General features: G+C 48.5%; 1 protein-coding gene across 1 annotated transcript in view; it reads right to left on the reverse strand.

The window, feature by feature from the left end:
• Positions 1 to 22,865, reverse strand: part of LOC142590696 (uncharacterized) — a 512,892-nt gene that overhangs the window by 23,469 nt on the left and 466,558 nt on the right. The window lies entirely within an intron of this gene.

Raw genomic sequence — 22,865 nt, forward strand, 5'->3', positions numbered from 1 at the left:
ATTTTGTTGTTTTTCAGCTTTGGTGCATTCATCTGTCCACTGGGAATCTAGATTCTTGCCCATAATACCGGATGACTAGCCGGTGGATGGGCGAGCCCGTGTATCCGGTGTGACCACGTTGTACATTTACAATGTAACCACAAACGGTGCAGGCTCTGTTGCGGGAGCCTGCGTGATAATTTACACAATCTGATATCGACGAGCTCAGATAGATTGAGATTCGCTGCACTGACTCCACGTCAAGTCTGTGAAACCCCGCCGTCCGCGTTCGGTGGGCTTGTATTGGCCGCTCACCTTTGAAGACTGTAGCACGCTTTGATATGTTGCTTTTCACAGACGACCACGCGTCTCGCACCATGCCAGTGGCCTCCTCCAAAGAAAAATGCGGCGCTTTCGCTATCATCTTTTCAAGCTGTGGGTGCTTTGTTGCTGCGTCTAAGGCCCAAGCACTCGCTTGGCCACCGAGCCACTCGCCCGGTGCTAGACCATCTCCATGAGGAGCCGCGTTATCTCTTATGACGGCTGAAACTTCCGCGTCGATCATCAGGAGGTTTCTGCCAAGTAGGTTCCTTATGCATTTAACAGGTTGCCAGCGCCATAGTTTGCACAAAGTCAGCTGGAATTCTGTCAGAGTGTAAGATCCTGAAATCAGATCAGGTAGCAGCTGTATGAACTTCTCCTCTTCCTGCTGAATGTTGATTTCACTTTCTTTTGAGGCAGATATACCCTCAATTAAATTTTTGTTGAGTTAACAGTCTTACCAATAAGTGCCAAGTGCGTCATGTACACCAGTTTTTAGAATGTAACAGAAATGTGGTATATATTGTTCCTTTCATGGTGTGGGCCATGGTTTGTCAGTCAGACTAGACGATGCATAAGTGTAAGGTTAAGAGAGCACTTGGTGAGCTTAAGGGGAAAGGTCCATATGCATTTGGCGTAGAAATGCTTCACTTCTCCCATTGCATCATTATGGGCCAGCAGATAACGAGTATCGGTGATATAAGCATCTGAACGTGTACCAATACGGACACACGCATTGAAGTTCTGGCGTGTGAACTAGCTATAACTACAGGCGTAGCTCCGTTATGGTTTCCCCAGAGTGGTTTATTCGCGGCGATAATTTTTTTGCATGCTCTTTCGTTGAAATTTCAGAAGGGCTTGCTTTTTATCGCTCCGCTAGTAACTGGAATTCATAGCCCATCTTAGCTCGAAGCTTGCTTCACGCAATGATAATCAATAAATTCGGACGACGCAGCAGGACCGAACTGTCGGTTTGCGTTAGAAGCAGAATTTGCCACAGTATCTCTTGGAGAGGAGCAGTACACTCGTTAATTGTAGAAGGGGCGAAGTTCTAGATAACTGGTGAAATTTGAACGGCGCGATATCTCGCGTCGAGCTAGCACTTTCAAATTTAATTGCAGACTGGGAAATCTGTGGGTTTCCTTACTTGCATTGTTTCATAAAGTCAGAAAACAGCGCTGCATTGTTAAAAAGATATGAAGAAGCCAAAACATACCAACAAATCAGACATTTTTCTTTTGAGCAGTGATTGATATGTAGTGTTGACTTTCGGCTATGAGATAACCACTAGCCCCAATTAGGCCTTAATAAGACCTTTGTTATGATTCTTTTTCTGGAAATATCAAATTTCTGCAATTTCTTTTTATTCTCGCCTAACTGATTTCTTTTTTATACGGGATCAAAGCGGGAGAGGTAGGCGCTGATAAAACTCCACCAAAGAAAGCGGAAGCCCCAGCTCTCCAGTGCAATTATAAAGTGGACCAAACGACCAGTAACCGAAAATCAGGCCGAGAGTGGCTCTTCATTCCAGTGACCAAAGATCATATTCTTGTGATGAAGCACGCAAATAAAAGCTGATATGAAAGAGAAAAAGAGTTTACAATACTCCTGGTATGCAGATAACATTGAAGCACTTCCACACGCTGTGCTATCACTGTAAGTAGACACACATTCACGAGCTCTCTCTCATTTTTGCTGTTTTCACAAGAGTGGGAAGTCAGTGAGGTAGTTTAGGCGAGTGTATATGAATGCAAGTGCAGCTGAATTCCAGTAAGTGTATGACACTCAAATGAGTGCCCCTAAGTGCCAGGTGACAATGTGGGCCAATTAGTTATCACCTGCAGGTGGGAAGAAATATGACTGCGAAATAAACCATAACCCCAAATGCATTGAGTTGATTTCGAAGAGAACAAGTATATGTGAAACGTGTTTCTGCAGAATGTGGAGAATGCAACTGCGCGTATTTTACTTGCTTTAGTCACTTGCTCAGAGCATTACATGATTATGCCTTTTGTCATGCTTTGAATACTTTGTTTACATTACTTATGCCCTCATTTTATTCAGATTAATTATGGACGAACTTTGGTGATAATAATGCCAGTGAAACTTCAAATGCAGTGCTGTAATTGGGGAGGTTGGACAGATTCGCATGTCATTCACAATTCCTTATGAGTTATGCACACGTGAAATGTGATGTAGAATGCTCTGCTTTCTATAGTAAATCATCGACACCTAGTTTTATAACGTTAAAATGGATATGGGCCTCTTGGTTGAACATGATCTTTTGTGAAAGGTGCAATGACGACGACGGGCAAAGAGAGAAACACAAACAAACAGAGCGCCTTTCTTTTTCTTCTACCATTGTTTATTAATGAAAAAAACGCGGTTATTTTATGCCAGAAGCGCTATAACAGTTAATCTGTTCACATTCGCATTCAAGTAATCCAGTTCTTTGGCGATGATGCGATTGATGCAACACTCACGCACATATCACTTGCCTCAATGACCATTTTCGTCGCAATTATTTATCTAATCTATTACTCACGGCTTCAGCCCACCAAAGTGCAGGCATGAAAATTTGGCTTACGTTTGCAATGTCTACAATGAATTGCCAGGTGGCCCTCTCCTCTCTAAGATTGTTTTTATGTTGCCTCGGCCAATTCAGGCATTGCTCGCTTTGGCCCACGTAATTTCTAACACAAGACAAAGAAATTTCCAAAACCCCTACTGCCAGACTGTCAACGTATTTATTTTCGTGATTTGTGACCAATGACGGTGCCTTCTGAAAAAAGCGTTGGTCATTCTGCAGAGCTTTGAAAACTTGCAATGCGCAGAAAACACCACTATTACGTGAGCTCGCCTGGCAATCTTCTTCAAATTGTGCGACATCCAGTGCATGTAAGGTATCAGGGCTACCTTTCCTTTTCCGCGAGGTGGCTGCTGGGCCTGTCGACGAGTTCCCGACTTCTTCAGATTTTTTTTTTTGCTTAGGAAACAAGGACAAGTTGTGGGTAACCTGCCTTTTCTGGTCATTCAGTCTGCTGAATAAAATAAAACTATCCGCAGCTCAATACAGACAGGACTTCTTGAAAACGTTCAGCATGCACGTGTTAGCAATGCTGCGCTTGACTAGGTTTGACTAAATTTATTGGAATAGATTGCCCGTCGTCGTCTCTGCTCCTTTCACACCAGATCAATTTTATAGTGCCGACTCGTGCTCTTAGAGCAAACAGGAAAAAAGACAGGAAGACAGGCAGGTTAGCCAGTGTAAATACAAGCGACCTACTCTGTGTGGGCGAAAGGGCATGAAGGGAATGAAAGTAAAAAGCACAGCCCCGAATTTAAATACATAAAAAGGAAAACGTGTGCACAACAATGTGATGCAGCGCACTACAGGAACAGCCCGCATGCCAAGTGGCAGGACAACACAAGGTTGTCGAGCACAGTCTTGACACTGGTTCTCTCCCCACAAACGTGCAAATAGGTGAAGCCGAGTTTTCATTTATAGCCACACCACAACCAGGGTAGTTACGTAAGAGATCTCGGATCACTACCTCGGAGCATCAGAAGTTTATGGTTAACAGTGAGACCTGTTTAGTGCAAGATATTGGCTTTGAACAACAGCTGAACAAAACATAGCCACAAGAGGGACAAGCTGAAACAGTTTCTGAACTTGTATAACATTCAGTTGAATCTCATTTTCCTTTCAGGTACGACGATCACTTAGAAGTCTAGAAGAGTTGACTGTTGGGCTAGTTGGTCGTCCATATTTGAAGAGGTAGCTTAGCGCAAATAAAACCACGGACACAAGGAAGACAGACAAGGACAAGCGCTTGTTGGGCTAGTTGGTCGTCCATATTTGAAGAGGTAGCTTAGCGCAAATAAAACCACGGACACAAGGAAGACAGACAAGGACAAGCGCTTGTCCTTGTCTGTCTTCCTTGTGTCCGTGGTTTTATTTGCGCTAAGCTACCTCTTCAAAAATCACTTAGAAGTCCAGAAGTCATCAAGACAATTACCTTTGAGCATATACGAAGGAGAGCTGATGTGTTTAGGATGAAAAAGCAATTATGTCTAAACGAAACACATATTTGAAAAGGCTTTCTTTTTCTTATTGACAATGTATACATAAAAAACTTTACTTGTATCTCTCTGCGTTCACCCAAACACAGCGACCGCGTACGGCGTGTGCTCGGCCAGACAAAATATTTATAGTGATTTGCTCCCAGAAAAGTTCTTCAAATAAAATACGTAAATTTTCTTGCAGCACTTTCATTCTTTCTATTTTCATGCTAGTGATGGATACGTAGATCTTATCATTACCTTCGAGCACTTCGCTACCTGACTTCCTTATTAGAGAACATATCTATAGGAAATGGGACTTTACACTAAGCTTGGGAAGCAGGTATAATCTCTTCCTTATATTGTACATATCTGGTATTTTACACAGCTTCCTTTATACACCAAACTTTTTTAATGAACGAGAAGGCGGCGTACTGAAACGCCCAACTTTTGTTGCTCACAACAGCATGAAGTGAATGCAAGTGTAAGCTTTATGCTGGATTAACATTTTAGAAGCTGTAGGTGCGAATACTGCTTATCTGCTTTTGTGTTTTCTGTTTCAAGTTGCCTTTTAATTTTTACAGTCAGAGCATGATGTATATTCTCGTTCTGTGTTAGGAACCGTACAGTGACACGATGCTGCGCATTTTGTTGTATTGTGAATATATCATTATGCTTTGAAAAATATATCCTCAGTCGAACTCTGCATGAACAAGTCTGGATGAATGTGCAGCATCCTTTCAGATAGCATACACAGATGAAGCGGAGATAGCAATAAAGTATTCTTCAGGTAGTAGCATATAATCGCCTGCTTTCAATAACTGTATATGGGCGCAATTGATATAAGGAAGGCAAAAAAACTCCACTAATGTACAGAATACCTAAATCCGAATTCAATCCCTCCTTAAAGATATTCACACACCAGGTTGTTTATCTTTTACGGGTGAGTGTTTTTATCGTCTAAGAAATTTTATCGCTTAGCGCCGGACGCGTCTACATACTTGAACGAAAAAACCAGTCAAAATTACAAAGGAGAAGAGGAGAGGTTCACACCACAACGACCAGTCGTTGTGGTGTTAACCTCTCCTCTTGTCCTTTGTGTTTTTGACTGGTTTTTTCGTTCAAGTATGTACCAACTGGCCCAGATTTCAACCCTTCCACGTCTACATGTATCGGAAGTTTCTATAATGTTATCGATGCTTCTATCTGCTGTATGTTGTCGCCAAGTATTGCGTAATCTGATTGTATTTATGTGCGACGGAAATTGTGTAGAACTTTGTGGAAGGCATGCCCGCATGCCTTCCACAAACGTTCGACGACTGATCTATAAAATCAGACGCGCTTGACCCGCTGATCAGACGAACGCCGATCGTGTTCGCCGTTGTCGCCGTTCTTTTAGTGTAGTCTGTTTTTGTGGGCACCAGTTCGCCCAATAAAACGCGTTTCGCCATTCACCGTTTTGCTTTCTTCACCGTCACAACGACGTGACATCTGGTGGAGGTGCTTTTCGTTCATGTACCGGACGCCCCCCACAAGGCGTGATTCAAGCTGGGACCGCAAAGAGAACATCAGCGTAGTCCCGGACCATCGATCAAGCCACCGTCTTCAACAGCTGCCCCCGGAGCACGGACTTCTACCTGAGAATACCAAGAAGATTGTGGCGAAGGCAACCACAATGGCAGCCCCAGTGTCACCCATCGTATTTCAACAGCCCAGAGAGCCCACTACCTTCCGTGGAGCTAAGTTGCAGGATCAAGAAACCTGGCTTGAAACCTTCGAAAGGATCTCGACCTTCAACAACTGGACCTCTGAGGACAAGCTACATGTGTACTTCTCCTTGGAAGATGCCGCAAGGACTTGGTTCGAGAACCGGGAATCCACGCTTACAACATGGGACCTGTTTCGCAGTAACTTACTGAGGACGTTAACGAGTGTGGTCCGCAATGAAAGGGTCGAAGTTCTGCTGGAAACCCGAGGCCAACTACCCAATGAGACCATCGCAATCTTCACGGAAGAGATGACCCGTCTTTTGCGGCACGCTGACCGGAAATATCCGAAGAGAAATATTGTGTTTCTTGATGCGAGGCGTAAAGCAAGGAATTTTCGCCGAACTGATCCGAAACCTACCGAAGACCATAGCCGAGTTCATGACAGAGGCAACGACAATGGAGAAAATTTTAGAAATGCGCACTAGGCAATATAACCGCCAAGTGCTGACGCCTCAGTGCGCCATCCAAGCACTGAGCTTCAGCGATCTCCAAGAGGCCGTCAGGGCCATTGTGCGCGAAGATCTGCGCAAAGTCTTGCGTTCGTCGCAGCCTCAAGTGGGCTCGATCGCTGACATCGTGAAAAATGAGGTTCAGCGATCGCCTGGAGTTCCTTAAGGGCAACCTCAATTACCGCAGCCCCAGCCAGGAGCGATAACCTACGCCGCCGTCGCACGCCGTCAAGGTCCCGCTCCGCGACGGCGCCAGGGCCCTGTAATGCCACAATTCCGTCGCCCGCCGCCGCCAACACGCCCACTCGTGGCCCAGCGCACCTACGCGAGGAAGACGGACATTTGGTGCGCCCCGACCACCGCCCGCTCTGCTACCACAGCGGCGAAGCCCGCCATGAGTACCGCCAATGCCCACACCACGACCTGGGATTACGAGGCTTCGCCGTCAACGCAGTGTGCCCGAAGGAAGGTGAACGCCCTTGTGACATCGCCGACTACCTCGCCGCTACTCAGTAGAGCTCTCGACGACCGTGCCGTTCGCCGTTATCAGGCTGCTACCTGTCGCCGCAGCGCGATCCATACACTAGCCCAGCCCGGGGCCGGTCCGTGAGCCCATATCCGGAAAAACAAAAGCAGCAAGCGATGGAGGTGCGGTTGCTGTTCATCGAACTGACGAAGATCATCGGCTGACTGCGAAGACTATGAAGAGACTACCTTGACGACATAAGGATACGCTGCCGTCCCGACGAAATGTGGAGGCAAAGAATACGCAGAAGAAAGACCACCTGACGACGCCACGCACCAGCCACATGTAAACGCGACGCAGCCGTGATCCAAAACCAAGGCCTAACTGTAACGCAAGACAAAGAACCACCGACCTCGACGTCACTGCCTTAGTAGACACAGGAGCCGATTACTCCGTCATGAGTGGAACCATCGCCGCCCAGTTGAAGAAGTTTAAGAGTGCATGGTAAGACCCGTGAATTCGGACCGCTGGAGGGCACCTCATAACGCCAACTGGAATGTGCACCGCAAGAATTACCATTCATGACCGGACTTACACTGCAACCATCGTTATCCTCCACCAGTGTTCAAGAGACGTCATTCTTGGCATTGACTTCCTGAACCAAATCGAAGCCGAAATCGATAAAGGTGTCCGAAGATCAAGCACTACCACCGCAGAGCTCTCGTAGTCACCACGCCTTAAGTGTGCTCGAACAGGAAGTGAACAACCGGCCGCGCACCATCATTGTTATTTTCGTTAGCACCGAAACACCAACTAAGGCAGTAGCTGTCATCGAGGGTGACCTGCGCCTACTGCTCGACCGTGAAATTTGTGTCGTAATAGGGATCACCGGACTGCACGGGGGGAAAGCGAAAGTGATGCTAACCATCTTCAGCCAGGGGTTCAAGCATATCAACAAGGGCACAGCAATCGCGTACATCAAGGAAATTGTGGAAACCAGCAATGCGTTTGTCCTCTCGGAATCTGCCGCATATAAATTGACGGCCATAATTCACTAACGAGACTTCGGCATCAATTCAAGTCTCCCCATGGGCAAGCAGCAACAGCTCGGAACGTTTCTCCTACGATACAAAGTGCTTTTCAGCGCCATCGAAGATTCGACGAAAACCAGTCGCAAAGCATCGCATAATAACCGAAGAGTGCGCTCGACCACTCCGCCAGAGCCCTTACCAAGTTTCGACGCGAGTACCTGAGGCTATTAGGCAACAAGTCGACGAAATGCTGCGCGACGACATCATCCAGCCGTCGAAAAGCCGTGGGCATCTCCTGTAAACTTGGTGAAGAAAGAGGACGGAACCTTACGTTTCTGCATCGATTATCGTCGCCTGAACAAGATCACGAAGGACGTAAAACCTCTCGCACGAATTGACGATGCATTCGATCGTCTGTGCAACGCTAAATGCTTCCTGTCAATGGACCTCAAGTCTAGCTGTTCGAAAATCGAAGTCGACGAATGACATCGCGAAAAGGCCGCCTTCATCACGCCACACGGCCGGTAAGAGTTCAAGATTATGCCATTTGGACTGCGCTCTGCGCCTGCAAAGTTCCTGTGCATGAAGGACACGATTTTAGCAGGATTGAAGTGGCAGACTTGTCTCGTTTACTTGGATAATGTCATCGTCTTCGCCGGAAATTTCGACGAATACCTTAGGCGGCTTGCGGCAGTACCAGAGGCCATCAAGTCATCCGGACTCATTTTGAAGCCGGAAAAGGGCCGCTTTCCTTACGATGAGCTTCTGTTTCTGGGCCACGTCATCAGCAGACCTGGAGTCCGCCCCGACCAGCAGAAGACTGCTGTCATCGCAAAGTTTCCGCAGCCCATCGACAAGAAGGCAGTGCGTAAATTCCTTGGCATGTGTACCTACTATAGGCGCTTTGTCAAGGACTTTTCACGCATGGCGGAGCGGCTAACACATATAACCAAATGTGAGGTCGAATTCAAGTGTGAAACGCAACAGGCCGACGCATTTCGAGAACTGAAACGACGCATGTAGTCGCTAGCGGTACTTCCACACTTCGACGAGGACGCCGATGCTGAAATCCACACTGAAGCCAGTAGTCTAGGCTTCAGTACCGTGCTAGTCCAGAGGAAAGACAGACTTGAACGGGTGATATCTCATGCTAGCCGGTCGCTGTAAAAAGCGGAAGGCAATTATTCTACGACTGAAAAGAAATACCTCACCATCATTTGGGCTACAGCGAAATTCCGCCCTTACCTATATGGCAGGCCATTGAAAGTGGTCAGCGACCATCACTAGTTTTGTTGGCTAGCTAATTTAAAGGACCTTCAGGACGGCTGGCGCGGTGGAGCTTCAGACCGCAAGTCTATAACGTCACGGTAATCTACAAGACCTGACGAAAACATTCTGACGTCGACTGCCTATCACGCGCCCCCATCGGTCCCCCGCCGCATGACGACGAGGGCGAAGACACATTCCTTGGAATAATAAGCGCGGAAGATTTCACTAAACAACAACGAGCAGACGCGGAGCTAAAATGCGTCGTTGAGTATTTGGAAGCGAACACCGACGTTATCCCTAGGGCATTTAAGCGCGGATTATCTTCATTCACGTTACAAAACAGCCTGCTCGTGAAGAAGAGCTTCTCACCAGTCCCCGCCAACTACCTTCTTGTTGTTCCGTTAGTGCTGCGTCCAAAAGTACTGCTCCCCCTACTTGACGATCCAACCACTGGGCACCTCGGATTCTCCCGGACGCTACCGAGGATACAGGAAAGGTAATACTGGCCGCGTCTGACCGCCGACACCGCCCGTTACATCAAGACATGCCGAGACTCTCAGCGACACAAGACACCACCGACAAGGCCAGCAGGATTACTCCAGCCTATCGAACCTCCTTGCCGACCATTTCAGCAGATAGGAATTTATTTGTTGGGACCGTTTCCGACATCAACATCCAGAAATAAGTAGATCATAGTTGCGACGGACTACCTCACCCGCTTCGCTGAAACTATAGCTATACCGAAAGGAAGCGCAGCCGAAGTGGCAAAATTTTTCGTCGAGAATATCCTGCTGCGACATGGTGCCCCAGAAGTCCTAATCACTGACAGCACAGCTCACACAAGCCATTCTGTAATACAGCCAGACAAGCCACATGAGGACAACTGCCTACCACCCGCAGACATATGATTTCACGGAGCGCCTGAACAAAGCCCTGTCGACATGCTAGCAATGTACGTCGACGTCGAGCACGAGACGTGGGATGCGGTCGTGCCGTACGTACCCTTTGCTTACAACACGGCGGTGCAGGAAACAACACACATCACGCCGTTCAAGTTGACTTGCGGCAGGAGTCCGACGACTATTCTCGGCGCCGTGCTGCCGCATATCTGCGACGAAGAGAATCTTGACGTCGCCACCTATGTCCAGCGCGCTGAAGAAACCCGACAGCTCGCCCACCTGCGGATCAGGAAGCAACAGAGTACCGACAGCCAACACTACAACCTTTGACGACGGAACGTCGAGTACCAGCCAGGCGACCGTGCTTGGGTATGGACCCCGATACCCCGACGAGGACTCAGTGAGAAACTATACTGCGACGCTATTTCGGACCCTACAAGGTCATTCGACGTATTGGCGCGCTGGACTATGAGGTCGTGCACGACGGCATTTCGGTATCACATTTTGCTCACGACCTGAAGTAGTTCATGTTGAGAGACTTAAGCTGCTCCACCAGCGCTAATGAACTTTGGAGACGTCGCATAGCTGAACTTTGGACTTTTTATTTTGATTTTGTCACCTTGGGCTCTATTGTTTTGTTACTTTGTTTAACAAGTGACATTTCGTGTTTCACTCTCCTGTTATGTTTGTAGCATCGGGAAGACGCCTTTTGAGAGGGGGGAATGGACACTTGAACTTGTTTATCTTTTACGAGTGAGCGCTTTTAACTTCTCAGAAATGTTTTCGCTCAGCGCAGGACGCGTCTACATGTATCGGAAGTTTCTAGAATGTAATCGATGCTTCTATCCGCTGTCTGTTGTGGACGAACTTTGTGTAATCTGATTGCATGTATGCGCGACGCGAATAGTGTAGAACTCTATGGAAGGCACGTGGGTTCAAGCGGTTACTCTGGAACATAAGAGGACTGATCTATAAAAGCCGACCCGCCTGACCCGCTGATCAGATTTTGACGGCCGGCTATCGTGTTCGCCGCTATTGCTCTCCGTTGAGTGTAACTTGCTTTTGTGGGCACAAGTTCGCCCAATAAAACGCGTTTGGCCATTCACCGTGTTGCTTTCTTCACCGTAACAACGATGTGACAATGTTTAAGTATGCGAGCGTGCATTCTTTCTCACCAGCTTGCAACCACTTGCTGGCACACCTTACTTTGCGTGACACTCGGCACAATAGCGTCGTGCTCGCCTAATACACCGCGCCCGCGTTTCTTTTCTTTTAATATATATAGACGTAATAAAGTAATGTGTGCATGAATACGACTCGTCTTCAGCACGGAAAAATGATCGCATTCCAGATAGCGCAAAGTACTCATTGCGGTGGTGCTGACCATACAAATGTATCCAAGACAATATGGGTAAAGCGCTGTTATTCTAGCTTCATTTTGAGTCGGGGCTATCGACTTGCAAACCTATGAATGGAGCCATTGACTGCTTCCAATACGCCGGCAAAATTGTTCCTTGTTATGCATTTTCAAACAGCTGAACCGTTCTTTTGACGACATTGCCGTGGTTACCTGGCTTCAGCGCTTGGGTCCCACCTGTCGCATTCGACGGAACTGCAAACACGCTTGTGTCATCCTTTGTAGCGCGTTAAATAACTCCAGGTAGTCGCAATTAACCGGGAGCTCTCCGTTGCTGCCTCCCTCGTAATCGATAGAGGTTTTAGGTTCTTTCACCATGCCTCGATTTCATTCCTCCCTTCCTTCTTTTAACCTCGGCGGTACTAGCCGCAACGTCACACGCGTTCTGCTGGTAAAGAGACGAAAACAAGCTAGCGTGTGCAAACCAGTGAAGCTTCCAAAATTTTCAGTGAAGTTACGGTAGGCTCACAAACGAATATACTGACGTCTTTTGGTGCTTCAATCTAAACACTGAATACCTGCAACGGAGCGGCATAAAAGGCACATTTCGAGAGCATTTTTCTCGTACTCACAAAAGCTATATCTGTCAGTTTTACGGACGGGGCTTCCCTTTTGGGGCAAATAGAAGTGAATAGAAATAGTTGCCGGTTCAACAAACCTACAGACGTGCTGTAAAAATCCCGCCCTCTTATTTGACGTCTCAGAATAGCGGAGCCGTATTGTCGCTATACCGTCGATGCAGTGCAACTTCGAAGCAAGTGCAGTTATCTACAGCTGCAGGTCTGCACGTTGACGGCGGATCACATTTGATTGAACCACGTGAACAAGTTTGAAAGTTTCTCGATAAAGCCAAGTTCCCGGTAAAAAGCGACTGCAGCGAACAATCCACAGAAAGCAAATAAATGCAAAACTGAAAGCATATTTAGCGTCAGCAAAGAAGGACGGAAGGGAGACGACACTACAATGCGCTAACTTCAAAAACTTGGTTTTCAGGAAATACACCTATATAACCCATGCACAGTGGCGCCACCTCATCCAAACCCTAACCATCCAAAAAATTCATCTCCTTATCTAAAAAGTCGACCGAAGGGGCACTAACACACGTATCACTATTCCGCCAGGTAGCCTGAGCCTGAATAATCTCTCACAAATCTTTATCTTTGGGCTTACTATCGCCAACCGCATAAGCACCGGCACCAGTTACACATGCTAATGGATGCCACACAAAATCACCGGTGGTAAACAATCGATTTAAAATGGCAGCTTCGGCGGTACACATGTATGTACAAATATATATGCGAATTACCCGTGTCAGCGTAGTCATGGTCTGTAGTGGTTAGACTGTTCGGTTGTAATGCGATATCCCCGGATTCGATTCTGTGCGTTTATGTTTATGTAATGTGTTACCATGTTTGTGTGATGAGTTTTAAAAATTTTCTAAAATGCGGTTCAAAGCTATGTGTAGGAAACCTTGCGCAAAACGACTCTGGGCGGCAACTGTCGATAATATTTTTTTTCATGCAAATGGCCCGCATAATCTTCACCCGTATTATATTAGAGCCGCTTATAGTAAACCGCAAAGATTTGATCTGAAATGCCGGGGAAATACCTTTATGCGTGACGTTTTGCAAGCGGCCCTTCTCTGAATTCGGGCTGCATCTGCAAGCGCTGCATAAAATAGGACGTATATGCAGTAGGCCGCTTCAAGTGAGCCAGTTATAAGCGTCGAAATTTTGATGTCCTTTCCGCATTACACACGCTGTTTTAAGCCAGTGTTGACTAAGTGTGTGGGGCCAAAATTCAATGGCACCATACTTGGTTGTCCCGCCATTGATTGACGAACCCACGGCCATTGGTGGGAGTCGACCCCATCACATTTGATATTAACTAAGGCAAAGTATTGTCACTGACAAAACCACAAAATACGTCGGTCGACTATATAGATCATTTATATAGCTCTCCTGGCACCTTCGTCGTTGTCTTGTTTTGTTGGGAGCCACCCAACATGCCTAGCATTTTGCACCGAATTGCACCGAGTGGTTGTCAGTTGTGTAAAGGTCGTGGCATTACCCCCCTCCCTAGAAGCCATGTCTCGATGCTGCACATTGATGCACTGGAAATTACCACGGTGATACTGTTAAGGGAGACGTAGACGGTGAAAGAGGTGCAGAGCTTTGTGGTCAGCGGGAGTAGTATGACTTCAACCTGGAGACGTAAACGACACTGGGCAGAGGTGGGCGTCGGGGACCGGCGAGTGGTGCCTTCTCCTTCAGGAATCACTTCGTATGTGACGTCGCCGAGTCGCGGAACGATTCCATAAGGTCCAAAGTAGCGGCGCCAAATTTTCTCCGGCCAACCACGCTGGCGGATCGGTGTCCGCACCCATAATTTGTTACCGGGTTGATAAGTGACGTCGCTGTGACGATGATTATATCGGTCGGCGTCGTTGTGTTGTTGGTAGCAGATACGCATTCGTGCGAGATGGCGCGCCTCTTCCGTGCATCGAGCGAATTCGGCAGCATCAGTGACAACCTTAGAACAGTAGGTGGGTAAAAGCATTGCGTCCAACGTTGTGACAGCTTCCCGGCCGTGCACCAAGCGAAAAGGGGTGAAGCCGGTAGTTTCTTGAATTGCAGTGTTATATGCAAACTTAACATATGGGAGAACGTCGTCCCAGTTTTTATGGTCGACATCAACATACATAGAAATCATGTCAGCGATCGTTTTGCTTAGCCTTTCTGTGAGCCCATTCTTCTGGGGATGGTAAGCAGTGGCTTTGCGGTGAACTATACCACTGAAAAGCATGACATCTTCTGCGAGCTGCGCTGTAAATGCTGTGCCCCGGTCGGTTATAACCACTGTTGGAGCACCGTGGTGGAGTACGATACCATGTACAAAGAAAGCCGCAATATCACTAGCAGTGCCTCGTGGGAGAGCTCGGATTTCAATGTAACCTGTAAAATGGTCTGTGGCAACAGCAATTCAATGGTTACCAGCACTCGACGTGGGAATGGTCCAAGCAAATATATGCCAACCTGCTGAAAAGGAATCCGCGGACGATCCACGTGATGGAGAAGTCCAGAGGGACGCACGGGTGGTGTCTTGCGTCTCTGGCAGTCGCGGCATGTCTGCACGTATGGCTTTACGTGACGGTGAAGATGAAGGCTATGCCGGAAGCACTTTTTGGCATATGCGTGAAAACGTCCGTGCGAATCCCAAGTGGCCCGAAGATGCCTCGTCGTGAGAGGCCCTCAGGATGTCGTCACGTAGTGAAGACGGCACTACAAGGAGGCAGGTGGTTGTGGTTGACTGAAAACACAATTTGTACAGAACGCCATCGCGGAGAAAAAGCCGAGGATAACGTGCTGATGAACATTGTCACATATAAGAGGGAAGATGAAATAAAATGGCAGACGAAGAAAGGTTTCAAGAAGACGACGAGGATGGCGTTAAGAATGACGTGGATTAACCGAAGACGAAAGAAGATAAAGAAGAAGTTCCCAGTGAGGTGACAAGAGATGATTGGTGGAGAAGTATACGGTGAGATGGAAAGCGACGATTGGTGGAGAAGAGAAGAAGACGAAGAGAAGGATTACGTGGACTAACAAGAAGGCTATAAAAGGGCGAGGAAGGGGGAGATACGGGGGGAGAAGAAAGCAGCGGAGACTCGGCGGGTCAGGGACGGTTCGACCGGAAGAGAGCGACGCCGGCTACCGCTCCGGTGAGCTCGCGTTCTACGGCTGTGCACCGCAGACTTCCTGCCGTTCCTGAGCCCGTTCCGGTCAGTCCACGGAGGACGCTACCACCTGCTACGCCCAGAGGTGTCTCTACCGCTGTTGCCACCCTTCCGGGTGGTGCCCCAACGCCAACATCATCGGCCACACCTCCACGGGCGCTTGGACCGGGAGCGTGTACGACGCAACCAACGACGCCTCCAGCGACGCCAGCCCTCGAAGGTCGAACGCCACTCCGACGCCGGCTACGGTACCCACACCACGCCACATCCGCACCGAACCAGACGTGAGCACGAACGCCAACCACTCTCAATAGAACGCTAGTGGCAGTGTTACCGGTTCGTGTGTACTGATAGTTTTTGTATCTTGTGTGTTAGTTTTGTTAGGTTTGTGTCCTGCTGTTCGTTTCGCGTGGGTGGTATTAAATGTGCATCTGTGTGGGTACACCTGTCGCCTAGTCCATTCTTTCGGCCAGAGTGTTCTCCGGAGGAGATCCGTGACAAAGACAAGTGGCGAGCCTGCCAGGATTCATTTCCTTGTTTCTTTTTGCTTTGTCTCGGATCTTTCCGATCTCTCGACGGCTGAAAGTATGGATTTGGCAAAAACGCTGGAACTGGCGCTCAAGCTAGGGCTAAGCAAGGAAGAGACGATGCGTCTCTGTGAGGAGGAGAAAGAAGAGGCAAGAAGGCAGAGAGAGGAAATGGCGCAAGCACGCGCAGAGGCTCGCGAGGCAGAAGAGCGAGAGGCTAGAAGAGCTCGCGAGGCAGAAGAACAGGAGAAAAGAAGGATAGAACGAGAGAAGGAGTTCGAGGATCTTACAGGGGAAACGTCAGCCGTCACTCTTGTGGATAGCACAGTAAGGTACCTTCCTGAAGCCAGGATTTTCGTGTCCACGCCATATTATACCGGACAGGTAGCGGCAAAATGCGTGGAGCAGCCCATCTACGATCTCATCTTGGGAAACATTATGGGGGCAAGAAGTGTCGAGGACCCCGATCCCGAGTGGAGGATGCTCGAAGTTGAAGAACACCCAAAGGAGGAAAGGCCCACGACAGCTCAGGCGGGTGATGGGGCAGTCAGTTTCTCGTCGGCAGTGGAGACCAGAGCTCAAGCGACAGCCAGAGCAACGCAGCGTCCGCTCTCCACGCCCGTTACGATGTGCCTGAACATAACACCGGGTGAAATTGCAACTAGGCAAAGAGAAGACCCGAGCTTTAAAACCTGCTTCAAAAAAATCGGGGAAAAAGTGGAACGGGAGAGGAGCCGTTCGTCATTCAAATATCTAGTGGTAAATGGTCTTCTGCACAGGGAATGCACATTTAGCTCAGGAAGGCGGGTCCAACAGCTGGTTCTACCGAAAGATATGAGAGAGACAGTGTTACGCTTAGGAGATGACGCCATTATGGCGGGACACCACGGCGTCCAAAAGACGGTGTCAAGAATCACCGAGGAGTTCTTCTGGCCAGGCGTCCAGAGTGATGTGAAACGCTTTGTTCGCTCATGTGACGTGTGCCAGCGCACAGTTCCGAAGGGTAGAGTTGGTCCCGTACCTCTGGGCAAGATGCCAGCCATCGATCTGCCATTTCAAAGAGTGGCCGTTGACATTGTAGGGCCAATCTCTCCAGTATCCGCCAGAGGCAATAGATATGTGCTTACCTTGGTTGATGTGGCCACTCGTTATCCTGACGCCGTTCCATTGAAAACTATTGACAGTATCCAAGTGGCGGAGGGTCTTGTGGAGATGTTCTCGTGTTATGGGTTCCCGAGGGAAATGTTGAGTGACCGGGGCGCGAACTTCACGTCGGAGCTGATGAAGGAGGTCAACCGCCTTTTGTCAGTGAGGCAGTTACTGACAACGCCTTACCATCCCATGTGTAATGGCCTTGGAGAGCGGTTCAACGGTACCCTCAAAAGTATGATTAAGAAAATGTGCCAGGAAAGGCCTCAGGATTGGGATAGATATCTCCCAGCTCTTTTGTTCGCGTACCGCGAAGTGCCACAAATGAGTCTTGGTTTCTCGCCCTTCGAGATGCTGTATGGGAGAACCGTTAGAGGTCCACTTACAATACTCAAGGAGCTGTGGGCCAATAAAGCGATCGCGTCAGATCTCAAGACAACATACACATATGTTCTTGAGTTGAGGGAGAAGTTGGAGGAGACATGTAGGCTTGCACATCAAAGCTTGGAAAGGGCGCGCGAACGCTATAAGGGCTACTATGACAAGAAAGCCACGCACAGGAATCTGAAGCCGGGCGACAGGGTTCTCATCCTGCTACCTACGGATCATAATAAGCTACTGATGCAGTGGAAGGGTCCTTACCTTGTGACACAGAAGAAAAGCGACATGGATTATGAGTTATTAGTAAATAACACCAAGAAGGTTTTCCATGCAAACATGTTGAAAAAGTACGAAGAAAGAGTTCCCGTACGGTGCACCGCCGAGGTAGCATGTGCGGTAGTGGCAGAGGAGATAGATGATGTTGCCGAGGTACCCACGTGCAGTCGAAAGAAAACTGTAGGATGGGATAAGGTGATAATAAACCCCGATTTGAATGAAGACAGAAGGCCACAGATAAAGGCCCTACTTCAGTCCAAGGGAGATGTCTTTTCGGATGTGCCGGGAAAAACGCATGTCATAAGTTGCAAACTAGATCTCTCTTCAGATAGACCAATCAGCGTGAAACAATATCCACTACCTCTAGTAGTTCAAGAGTCCATTGAAAATGAGGTGCGGGATATGTTGGAGCTTGGTGTGATTGAGAGGTCGTGGTCAGCATACAGTGCGCCTCTCGTGGTTGTCAAAAAACCCGATGGTACTAACCGACTGTGTGTAGATTTTCGTCGGCTAAATGCCGTCATAGTAGCCGATGCCGAACCTATACCAAGAGCGGACGTGGTGTTCGCTAAGGTCGCTCACAAAAGGTTTTTCTCTAAATTTGACTTAGCTAAAGGGTATTGGCAAATACCAATGGAAGGATCGTCTAAAGAGAAGACTGCTTTTTCTTGCTCGACAGGTTTATTCCAGTTTAAATTCATGCCGTTTGGTTTGAAGACAGCGTCCGCAATATTCACAAAGCTGATGAGGAAGGTGTTAGAGGGGCTTCAAAATGTAGAACAAAATGTAGAATTGACGACATCCTTGTGGCAACAGATACGTGGGAAGAGCATATAATTACGCTGGAAAAATTATTAGATAGAATTCAACAAGCCAGGTTGACCATAAAACCAGCAAAATGTGAGGTGGGCTTTGAAGCCATTTCTTTCCTAGGACACAAGCTGGGGATGGGCCGCATAGCGACAAAGGACGACATCCTGGTCAAAATACAGCAAGCCCAGGCACCGACGACCAAGAAAGAAGTACAGTCGTTCCTGGGTTTAACAGGTTACTACAGGGACTTTATTCCCGACTATGCCCACATAGCCGATCCGCTTGTGGAACTTACTAAGAAGGGGGTAAGCAATAAATTGAATTGGACTGCTGAACATGAAAACGCTTTCGTGGTGTTAAAATGGCATATGGCAAAACCGCCCGTTCTGCTTGCTCCGAATTTGGATAAGGAGTTTGTGCTGCGCACGGATGCATCTGACAGAGCTTTAGGAGCCGTACTCTTGCAAGAAGAAAATCACGTGCTGCATCCGGTATTTTTTGCAAGTAAGCGACTATCGGCTTCTGAACGCATTTATTCCACTGTTGAGAAGGAATGCTTAGCAGTGGTGTGGGCGGTAAAGAAGTTTCACATTTATCTTTATGGGAGACATTTCCGAATTCAAACGGATCATCAGCCGCTTGAATACTTAACCAAGGCCAAGATGAACAATAGTAAAGTTATGAGATGGAGTTTGGCCCTCCAAGAATACTCATTTCAGGTGGAATATATTAATGGCAGGGATAACGTTGGAGCGGACTTCATGAGTCGAGCCAACTGAGCAGCTCTAGATATCTCTGGGAGGTATCTTGTTGTTGCTGCTGTGCTATGTATCTCAGGGATGTATCGTGTTGTTGGTGTTTTTGTGGTTGTTACGTGATTATACAAAGGAGTGTGTTGTGGACATTAACATGTTTATTAAGGACACCGTGTGGACAATTGCATTGTTTTGAAATCGCAGTTAAGCTGTGGACATTTTCATGTTTAGAACACCGTATGGACAACAGTAGTGATGTGTTAGTGGTGTGCTTTTGGTGTGTGCTGGTCGTCGGCGTTGTGCTGTGTGGTGTGCTGGGGCCAGAATCGCCACAGAAGATAGTCGGCTGGCTGGATGGCCTGAAGAGGAGGACGACTTGAGCAGTTTTTCAGGGAAAAACTCTTGAGAGAGGGGGCCCTTGTCACATATAAGAGGGAAGATGAAATAAAATGGTAGACGAAGAAAGGTTTCAAGAAGACGACGAGGATGGCGTTAAGAATGACGTGGATTAACCGAAGACGAAAGAAGATAAAGAAGAAGTTTCCAGTGAGGTGACAAGAGATGATTGGTGGAGAAGTATCCGGTGAGATGGAAAGCGACGATTGGTGGAGAAGAGAAGAAGACGAAGAGAAGGAATACGTGGACTAACAAGAAGGCTATAAAAGGGCGAGGAAGGGCGAGACACGGGGGGAGAAGAAAGCAGCGGAGACTCGGCGGGTGAGGGACGGTTCGACCGGAAGAGAGCGACGCCGGCTACTGCTTCGGCGTGCTCGTGTTCTACGGCTTTGCACCGCAGACTTCCTGCCGTTCCTGAGCCCGTTCCGGGGAGTCCACGGAGGACGCCACCACCTGCTACGGCCAGGGGTGTCTCTACCGCTGTCACCACTCTTCCGAGTGATGCCCCAACGCCAACATCATCGGCCACACCTCCACGGGCGCTCGGACCGGGAGCGTGTACGACGCAACCAACGACGCCTCCAGCGACGCCAGTCCTCGAACGTCGAACGCCACTCCGACGCCGGCTACGGGACCCACACCACGCCACATCCGCACCGAACCATACGTAAGCACGAACGCCAACCACTCTCAATGGAACGCTAGTGGCAGTGTTACCGGTTCGTGTGTACGGATAGTTTTTGTATCTTGTGTGTTAGTTTTGTTAGGTTTGTGTGCTGCTGTTCTTGTGGCGTGGGTTGTATTAAATGTGCATCTGTGTGGGTACGCCTGTCGCCTAGTCCATTCTTTCGGCCAGAGTGTTCTCCGGAGGAGATCCGTGACAAAGACAAGTCCTTGTCACATATAAGAGGGAAGATGAAATAAAATGGTAGACAAAGAAAGGTTTCAAGAAGACGACGAGGATGGCGTTAAGAATGACGTGGGTTAACCGAAGACGAAAGAAGATAAAGTAGAAGTTCCCAGTGGTGTGACAAGAGATGATTGGTGGAGAAGTATCCGGTGAGATGGAAAGCGACGATTGGTGGAAAAGAGAAGAAGACGAAGAGAAGGATTACGTGGACTAACAAGAAGGCTATAAAAGGGTGAGGAAGGGGGAGACACGGGGGGAGAAGAAAGCAGCGGAGACTCGGCGGGTCAGGGACGGTTCGACCGGAAGAGAGCGACGCCGGCTACCGCTCCGGTGAGCTCGCGTTCTACGGCTGTGCACCGCAGACTTCCTGCCGTTCCTGAGCCCGTTCCGGGCAGTCCACGGAGGACGCTACCACCTGCTACGGCCAGGGGTGTCTCTACCGCTGTTGCCACCCTTCCGGGTGGTGCCCCAACGCCAACATCATCGGCCACACCTCCACGGGCGCTTGGACCGGGAGCGTGTACGACGCAACCAACGACGCCTCCAGCGACGCCAGCCCTCGAAGGTCGAACGCCACTCCGACGCCGGCTACGGGACCCACACCACGCTACATCCGCACCGAACCAGACGTGAGCACGAACGCCAACCACTCTCAATAGAACGCTAGTGGCAGTGTTACCGGTTCGTGTGTACTGATACTTTTTGTATCTTGTGTGTTAGTTTTGTTAGGTTTGTGTGCTGCTGTTCGTGTCGCGTGGGTGGTATTAAATGTGCATCTGTGTGGGTACACCTGTCGCCTAGTCCATTCTTTCGGCCAGAGTGTTCTCCGGAGGAGATCCGTGACAAACATACAAGGCGACTCTGTTAGACGCTTCTCAAGGTAGTCGATGAGAGGCCGGAGTTCTGAATCATCGCACTGTTGCTTGCTGTTGTCTCATATTGTGATAATGGACAGAAATGCGTCCTCTTCATCAAAGTCGTATGGCGACGGTTGAAGTGGAGCACGTAACCGGCAGTCGGCGTCGGTGTATTTACGCCCGGACTTGAACACTATCGTCATATCGTATTCTTGCAAGCGAAGCCTCCAGCGTACAAGACGGTCAGATGGATCCTTTAGATTGGTGAGCCAGCACAATGAATGTATATCTGTCACAACTCAAAATGATCGGCCGTAAAAAATATGGTCGGAACTTAGCAATTGCCCATACAACGGCCAAGCATTCCTTCTCCGTAGTAGAATAGTTCCTTTCAGCTGGAGACAAAGTGAGGCTTGCGTACGCAATGACGCGTTCAACTCCATCTTAACACTGTATGAGGACGCCACCAAGGCCAACGTGGCTGGCATCCGTGTGCAACTCTGTGTCACTGTCTTCGTCAAACTATCCTAGAACTGGAGGTGTGTGCAGACGCTTCTGGAGTTCACAGAAGGCCTCTTGTTGGTCGTTCTCCCAGACAAACAGATAATTATCCTTTGTTAACCATTGAAAAGGTTCGGCTATCCGCGAAAAGTTAGCCACGAAGTGTCAATAATACGCGCAAAGCCCTAGAAATCGGCGGAGTTCGTGTTTGCTGGAGTGTGTTGGAAACGAAGCAACAGCAATCGTTTTGTCGGGGTCAGGTGGAAGGCCTTCGTACCTGACGAGATGGCCTAAAAATTTGAGTTTGTCATACCCGAAATGGCATTTTTCAGGCTTTAAAGACAGGCTACCAGTACAAATTGCGTCAAGAACTGCTTGTATGCGCTAGAGATGCTGCTCAAAAGTTTCTGAAAACACAACGATAGCATCTAATTAGACAAGGAATGACTGCGAATTGAGACCTGATAGAACCGTGTCCATCATGCGCTGAAAAGTAGCAGGCGGAGAGTACAATCCGAAAGGAAGGACCTTGAGTTCGTAGAGTCCGTCAGGCGTAAGAAATGCGGTTTTCTCACGGTCACGGTCATGAACCTCTATTTGCCAGTAGCCGCTGCGAAGGTCCATCGATGAGAAGTATCGAGCATGTCGAAGGCGGTCGAAAGAGTCGTCGATGAGAGGAAGGGGATAAACATCCTTTTTCGTAGCATTGTTAAGCTTGCGATCGTCAACTCAATAACACAGTGCACCGTCTTTCTTTTTCACCTGAACCAGAGGTGACGCCCATGGACCGGTGGAGGGCTCTATGATGCTGTCGGTAAGCATTTGTTGGACTTCATTTCGGATGGCGTCTTGCTCTTTGCAAGAAACACGGTAGGGACGTCGGTGCACGGGTCTTCCTTTTG

Source organism: Dermacentor variabilis, chromosome 8, assembly GCF_050947875.1.
Source record: "Dermacentor variabilis isolate Ectoservices chromosome 8, ASM5094787v1, whole genome shotgun sequence".
NCBI classification, from domain to species: Eukaryota; Metazoa; Arthropoda; class Arachnida; order Ixodida; family Ixodidae; genus Dermacentor; species Dermacentor variabilis.